Raw genomic sequence first — 8,195 nt, 5'->3', positions numbered from 1 at the left:
ATATGGTAATCTGGCCTCACAGTGTCTGTTGTGCTCTGGTTTCTGTAGCTGGCAGTTTGCCTGCTGTACTGGGACTGGAAGCCATACAGTTGGCTTGCTGTACCACTGGCCTGCTGAGCCCGGACCTCAGGGCCTCAGGTACTGATTTGTGCTGTGACTAAGAGCCTCCTACTGGCTTGCCTGGACATTGCCTTTGATGGGCTTTGCTCCTTTTCTTACCCAAGTGAGACTGACCTTTCCTGATGTCCTTCTAAATTATATTGGGCTGGAAAATTGTTTCACTCTGTCTTCTTGTGGATTCTGTCACTCCAGAATTCTTTTAGAGGTTTGATGTAATATTGTTTCTGAGGGAAATTAGGAGAACCCAGGCAGCTTCCTAGATTCTCTCTGCCATCTTTTTCTGCTTAGAAGTATTATTTTACAGTTACTTGGAAGTGAATTAGGGATAGTTCAGACAAATCTGCCTTACTCCACCATCTTTGTTCCAAGTTCTCAAGCCATTCCCAAAAAGAATCCCCAACATGCAATTCATCCAGGTTTTGCTTGAAGATTGCCTGAATGAGCCCGTTACTTCCTGAGGAATTGCATTCCACTTCTAGATAAATATAATTGTCAGGAAGCTTTATCCTGATATAAAGCCCAAATTTGTCATTTTGCAACATCTATCAACTCATGATTCTGCCCTGTGGAGCCACACAGTACAAGGTTAATTCTTCTTCTGCATGGTATCCATTCCCCAGTCTTCTCTTCTGATTAACCATGTTGAGTTCCCTTATCTAATTCTCATATAACAAAGATTCAAGACCATTCACCATCCTATTTGCCCTCCTCTGGAAGCTCTCATGATCATCAAAGTCTTTTATAAAATATGGAGCCCTGTAAATATGTCACAGGGTCACATAGCTAGTAAGTGTAACTCAGGTCCTCCTCACTCCAAAGCTGGTGCTCTATCTGCTGTGTCATCTAGGCGCTCCAGAAATATTCACTTTTAAGATAACTATCTTATGTATGCCTCAAAAAATGAAAGGACAAAGACAGCTTATATAACGACACATTTGCCTAGTGAGAGGCAAACATGAAAACAAGTAAGCCTTATCCCTTCCCATTACTTTGGACAGTAGATGGGTTTTTAGTAGGTTCTAAATACATTTATTATTATCATCCTAAAGTATCTTTCATTTTTAATATTTGTCAGGATAATGAAAATATCCATAAAATCTAGCTGGTATAAAGCAAAAAGAAACACTCTGCAAAGCCCTCACTGCCTTCACCTTAATGCTAACAAGTCAACCTTGATAAGTTATAACAGCAGTAGGTACTGGAATGAAGAAAAACATTCCACATTTATTCATCCTCATAGAAATATTTATCTCAATTTTTTCTTTTCTTCACTTCTTTTGCATTTTGTGCAACAGATGAGGCATAGGATATATTTTAGTGCTTTTGTTATTTGTGGGAATGGTTTATTCACTGTCTAGGGGTCTCTGCTGGCAAACTGTTCCTTTAGCTCTTGTGGGTCAATAAATCCTTAGCCTACAGCTGTGTGCTTCGTGTTCCAGAGGCTGCTCAAGTGAATTGCTCTGATAATGAGGCAGCCTCAATTCAAACATTCTGTAGGCCTTGTTATGTTACTTCAACTTGAAAAACATTTTCCCTACTCTTTTTAGTCTAAGTCTATTATTAATCATCCTGAAGGGATGATATGAAACATACTCTTTGACCTTTTGATCACCATCCTTGGTTACTGAATACTAGTAATGTTTTTAGCAGTCAATAGTGCTTCCTCACTTCTCCACAGCACAAATGAACTGACGAGTTGACAATTATCTAGTGACCTTTGCCTGTACACAGTCAAAAAGTTATAGGATTTATGAGAAAGGAATGGAATATATTATTTGACTAGCTATAATGCCTAAATTTCCCAATCTCCATTTCACTTTAGGCTATTTAAATGAACTGACTGTTTGACAGAAACTGTGTTATTGACAGAAAGCCTGAGCAATCCCTTGGTTGCCACAAAACATGGAGCCATGTAAGGGAAGTCCTTCAACAGATCAGGAGAATTCTCTATAGAGGTTCTTCGGGATCACATTGATAAAAGTTTGGCAAAATTCACTATGGACCCACTAAAATATTAAATTGAATATAGTTACATTCCAAGTGTCTTTGTATCTTCAGGCTTAGCATAGTACCTTGGACATGGCAGGAGCTTAACAGCAGTTGAATTTAATTGCATTTTAAGCAATCAATCTAATTTGATATTGACATCGGAAAAACAAAAAAGGTGAGGGACAACTGTGAGAATTGGAATGAACAGCAGAGTTGATAAAGATCCCCACCTGGTTTATAAATGGAAGATAAGGGGAAAGACCAGAGAATCATGTCACAGCTGTTCAGTCTCAGTGATCATAATTTGCATCATAATATAAGGTTGAGGACCTACATTCAACATAGTAGTTTTTTTTTTCCTTCCTTTGAAAACTAAGAAAAAATCCACTTAATTCCCACATTAGGTGAGTGATCCTAAAGCAATAATTATTACTCATATATGTTAAGCATGAGCTCAGTGATGATATGCAAATATAGGTAGATAAGGAGACCACTCACTAATATACAGCAAGATCCCCATTAGTGTATATAAGAATCCCCTGAAATAGTTGAATTATTCAAATTCAAAATGCAAATTTCCACTGGGCTGAAACCAATGAACATATTTTCCATAATTATAACTTTGAATAGTGTGAATATAAATATGAGACCACTTCACAGGATTCAGTTTTCACACTGATCTAGACCTAGTTATAAATATGTTCTCTTTATTGAAAATAAACTTCAACTTGATCAGTAAAATATGTCCTGTAATATTTGTAGGTACTCATTTTGAAGCACTTATTCAAAGGGTGTCAACAAAGACATTGAAAACATTTGTTTTTTACTAGTTCTTGTTCAAATTTGAGGGGAAAAAAGGCATGATGAATACAATCTCATATACCTCTAACAGATCATGCTCCTAGAGCCTATTTCTAGAATTTGAGCAAGAAGATTTAGAAAGAGAAAGAGAAAGCTTGTTCTTTCTTAGTTTGTCCCTACCTCAGAATGAACAAAAGCAATATCGTTAGTCTTCTTTATCTTGTTAATGGTTTAGTGTCCTAAAAGTAACTGTAGAAGCAAAAGACCTAGAGCAATTCCAAATGCAAACAGAGAAGCTAATGACAAATGTACAGCTTTTTTTTTTTGCACCTAGAACCAGGTTCACAAAATATGATTGGAGTAAGCAAAAAGAAAAGGCTCCCTGGATGATTTTTTTTTACAACAAATGAAATTGAGGAGAGGAGACAGAAACTCTACAAGGATAGGAGCAAAGGCTGGAAGTTCCCAGTGCTTAGCACAGTGACTGACCTATAGTAGGCACTTAGTAAATGTTTATTGAATTGATTAGAAGTGGTAAAGAGGGCAATTGAAGCTTAAGGTCAAGAGAATAAAAAACAAATCGTTTTCTAACAACTAGAGACATCCAAAAGTGGAAAGGGCTACTTGAAAAGGTGGTAGGGTCCCCTTCTTTGGAGGTCTTCAGACAGAGGATGGATAACCCCTTGATTGCTTCTGTTTTAGTGGGGGTTTCTTTAATATGTGGATTAGACTAGATGGTCATTGAGGTTCCTTCTAACTTTCAAATTTTGTGATTCCATGATTCTGTCATCCTGGAACACTGTGGACACAAGACCATGATAGGCACAGAGGGAAGAGATCATCAGAGGGGTGATGTAGGGGTAGAAGTATACATTATCTGGTAGCTTCTTATTTTAATAGATTTTTTTTGCTAGCAAGGTGATAAGTTTAGTTATTTCTATGTAGCTAATAGCCCAAGGGCTATCAACACTTCAAATTTCATTTCCCTTGTTACAAAGACCTATATTGCCCCACTCTAGCTATGTTTCTGCAAGTATAGCAGAAAGCATATGACTATAACCTTTAAGTCTTCTTAAGTAAGACATCATTCCTTAGATATAAATAAAATATACCATATTAAAAATATACCATATACCATGTTAAATCCTAACTTTCCTATCTAAGAAAAACAATGCTTGAAAAATTGATGTATTACCTATTTGATTAAATTCATAATGTAGTATGATATAAGGCACTACAAATATTGGGGATATACTCTAGGCAGTCTTCTTCCATGTCCCTCTCCTCATTGTTGAAGCAGCAGTTCCTTTTTATTTTTAAGTAAACACTTACAAACCTACATCCAAATGGGCAGGGAGTTTTCAGTATTTCTGCTCACACAAGAAACTGCTTGAATATTTAAATGTGATTTAAAAGAAGTGTGTTTGAGAAATAGTATTAATTAAATGCCCTCCAGTTATTAAGATCTGCCAAGTATTTGTAGTAGTAATATCCTACTGACTGGACCATAATGACTGTGCTTGATGAGAGCTCATAATGGGAAATATTCCTTCAAAAAGATTTTGAGGATTAATTTAATCAATTTAGTCCTATTCAAACACACATTTAACATTCATTCCATTATATAACATTAATTAAAGGACCACTATGTGCAAAAAGTACTGTTTCCTCTCTCTGTGTGTATATACTGATGCAAGTTTAGAACTGAAAAAGCAAGTCACATTCTCTCCCTTGCCTCTGTGCAGAAGAGTATTGCAGATTTGGGCTATCCTAGAGAGAGGCACTGACAATGTTACCCAGACAAGTCTTTATCCTGGCCCCCCATTCTCTCAGCTCCCATGGGTTCAATTATCACCTCTATTAAGACGATTCGTAGGTCTATGTATGTATCCATCCCTAGCTCTTTCTCTCCTTTGAACTACAGTCATCAATCCTTACCTGCCTTTTAAAGACCTTGACCTAGATGACCACCACTATCCTCCCAGTCTCACAACATCTCTGTCATCTTCAACTCTTCTCTGTCTCTCTGTTTCTGTCTCTCTATCTGTCTCTGTCTCTCTCTTTATCTCTCTCTCCTCTGTTTCTTTGTCTCTCCCCTCCACTCCCACATATAAAATCTATTTCCAAATCTTATCATGTCTTAATTCCCAACATATCTCATATACCTCTCACTTTTCTCTGCTCAGGCAACAAGGTGGCACAATGGACAGAGCACCAGGCCTGGAGTCAGGGAAACCCAAGTTCAAATCCAGCTTCGGACACTTACCAGCTACGTGATTCTGAGCAAGTCACTCAGTCTTGTTTGTCTTAACATCCTCATCTGTGAAATGAGCTGGAGAAAGAAATGGCAAACTACTTCAACATCTCTGCCATGGAGTCATGAAGAGTCAGACATGGCTGAAAAATAGCTGAACAATTTTCTCTGCTCATAGTCATATCCACATACAGGTCCTTATTTCCTATTGCCTGGATACCACAATAACCTTCTAAAATGATTGATCATCTTACTACAAGTCCATCCCCACTTCAATCCCTCCTCCAATCAGCTTTTTTTTTAAGTAATTGGGGTTAAGTAACTTGCTCAAGATTACATGGCCAGGTGTTTTTGGGTGGGTGCTAAGTGTCTGAGCCTGGGATTCGATCTCCAGGTCTTCTCCACACTGGAGCCGGTGTTCTTACTCGCTGTGCTACCTGGCCACCCTCCAATCAGCTTTTAAGGTGATTTTTCTAAAAATATAAATTTGCCTATGTCAACCTCCTCTTCAAATGAGCTCCAATAGCACTCTATTGTTTCCAGGACAAAATATAAATCCCTTTGTTTGCCATTTAAAACTTCAAAATCTAGAAACTTACTATTTTCAAAGTTTCTCACACTTCACTCCCTTCTATTCACTCTAAATTCAATTATACTGCCCTCTTAGAAGTTTCTCATGCATGAGAGCCTGTAGCTTTATCTCAGATGTTTCCCATACTTGGAATGGTCAGACTCTTCATTTCTGCTCCCTGAAATCCCAGAACTTCTTTCAAAACTCAGTTCAAAAGCCTACCTTTTGCAGACCTTTCTTGCCTCTCTCCCCCTCATTGCTAATGCCTTCCCCTTTCAGATTAACTTCCATCTACTCTGTATATACCTTGTATATACCTGGTCATTTACTCTTCTAGGATTATACTCCTTGGGGGGAAGGGCAGTCTTTCCCAGCACTCTTAATTCTGGTGCCTTACCTCTTTAAATTTTCTCCCTTTTATCCAATATATAGCTAATTTGTGCATATTTATTTGCTTTTTATCTTGCCCATTATATTGTGAGCCCCTTGAAGGCAGAAACTGTCTTTTGCCTCTTTTTGTGTCCCTAGTGCTTAACACAGTGTTAACATCAAAGGATGACCTTGATAAATATTGATTGATTGATAGAACAGATAATTGAAAATGAATACTATAAGCTGTGAAATAATCCAAACATTTTAGAAAATTATTTTGGCACAATGCTCAAAATGATATTCAACTGTGTATGTCCTTTGACCCATCAAACCTGTTACTAGGTCTATACCCAAAAGATATCAAAGAAAGAAGAAAAGGAACCACGTGTGCAAAGATATTTATAGTAATTCTTTTAGTGGTGGCAAAGAATTGGAAACTGAGGGCATATCCATCAATTGGGAGAATGGCTGCCCAAGATGAAATACTATTATGCTTTAAGAAATTATGTAAGAGGGGCGGCCAGGTAGCACAGCAAGTAAGAGCACCGGCTCCAGTGTTGGGACGACCTGGAGATCGAATCCTGGGCTCAGACACTCAGCACCACACCCAGAAATAACTGGCCGTGTAACCTTGAGCAAGTTACTTAACCCCGATTGCTTAAAAATTAAAAAAAAAAAGAAATGATGTAAGAAGATGATTTCAGAAAAACTTGAGAAGACTTTTATAAACTAATGGGAAGTGAAATGAGCAGAACCAGGAGAGCAATTTATATAGTATCAGCAAATATTATTAAGACAATCAACTTTGAAAGACTTAGTAACTCTAATCAATATAATAAGCAAAGAAAATGCCAAAAGATTCAAAAGAAACACATTTAGATAGAGAACTGATGGATTTAAAGTTCATATTGAAGCATATTTTTTCTTTCTTTTTCTTGCAAGTATGTGTATATATGTATATGTATACCTATATGTATGGATAGTTGATGGGATGTAAAAATAACTAATCATTCGTAAAGTCAAATTGTATTTCTTACATGATCATCATAATTAATAATAATAGAAGACTAGTATTTATATAGTACTTTCCATATGTTTTCTCATTTGATATAATAACCCTGTGAGGTAAGTGCTATTATTATTCCTCTTTTAGACATCCAGTGAGTAAAACTGAGACCAAGAGAGGTTAAGTGATTTACCTCTAGGATAAAATATAAATGCAGAGACAGTAGGGGGTGGTCAGATTTGCCCCTAAAGAAAATTACTTTGGGCAATAATGATTGGTTGATAAAGAGTATTAGGGAAATTTATAATGAGAAAGAGGTAGACTGATGATATTGTAAGAGAAAAAAAAATAACAAGGGAATGTGAGTTCTCTGCTGATATTCCACAGTATATGTAGAGTAAGTACTCCAGTACTTTGGAATGAATTGTAAATTTGAAGAAAGGGGTAAAAACTGAACAGCTTGAGAAGTCATTGATGAGTTGCAATCTGCACCCAAACCACTGAGCTCCGATATTTGCTCAAGTATTATATACTTAAGCAACTTAGGTGTCATAAGAATCTACCTGACTTGAACATGTTCAACAGCTAGCACTTGATTGTATTCTTTTCTGTGACCCAGGATTATTTGTTGCTGTTTTTTTTAATTTATGGAATAAAAATATAGTATAATAAAAAGATGATTGCACATGAAACTGCAAATCTATTATGTACAACTTGCTATTCCTTTTAAATATATAATAAAGTTATCATTAAATTTCTTTTTTGTCTTTTTTTTTCTTACCTCCCTCCTCATCCTGCTCTAGAAAAGGCTACCATTAGAAAGAAAATAAATGTGTGTGTGTGTGTGTGTGTGTGTGTGTGTGTGATTATTCTATACATACTTCTACTCTGGATATGGATGGCTTCTCTCTCCATGTCCTTTATTTTTAATTTAGGTATTTATAATAGTCAAAATGATGTAGTCTCTCAAAATTATTCTTAAAACAATATATCTGTTACTGTATCCAATGTTTTCTTGGTTCTGTTCACTTCGCTCTTCACCATTTCATGCAAGTCTTTCTATGCCTTTCTAATATTGAGTT

Source organism: Petaurus breviceps, unplaced genomic scaffold, assembly GCF_028583685.1.
Source record: "Petaurus breviceps papuanus isolate PSGF00001 unplaced genomic scaffold, PetGlider_PUasm1.0 38, whole genome shotgun sequence".
Classification (NCBI taxonomy): Eukaryota; Metazoa; Chordata; class Mammalia; order Diprotodontia; family Petauridae; genus Petaurus; species Petaurus breviceps.
This window is presented reverse-complemented; position numbering follows the sequence as displayed.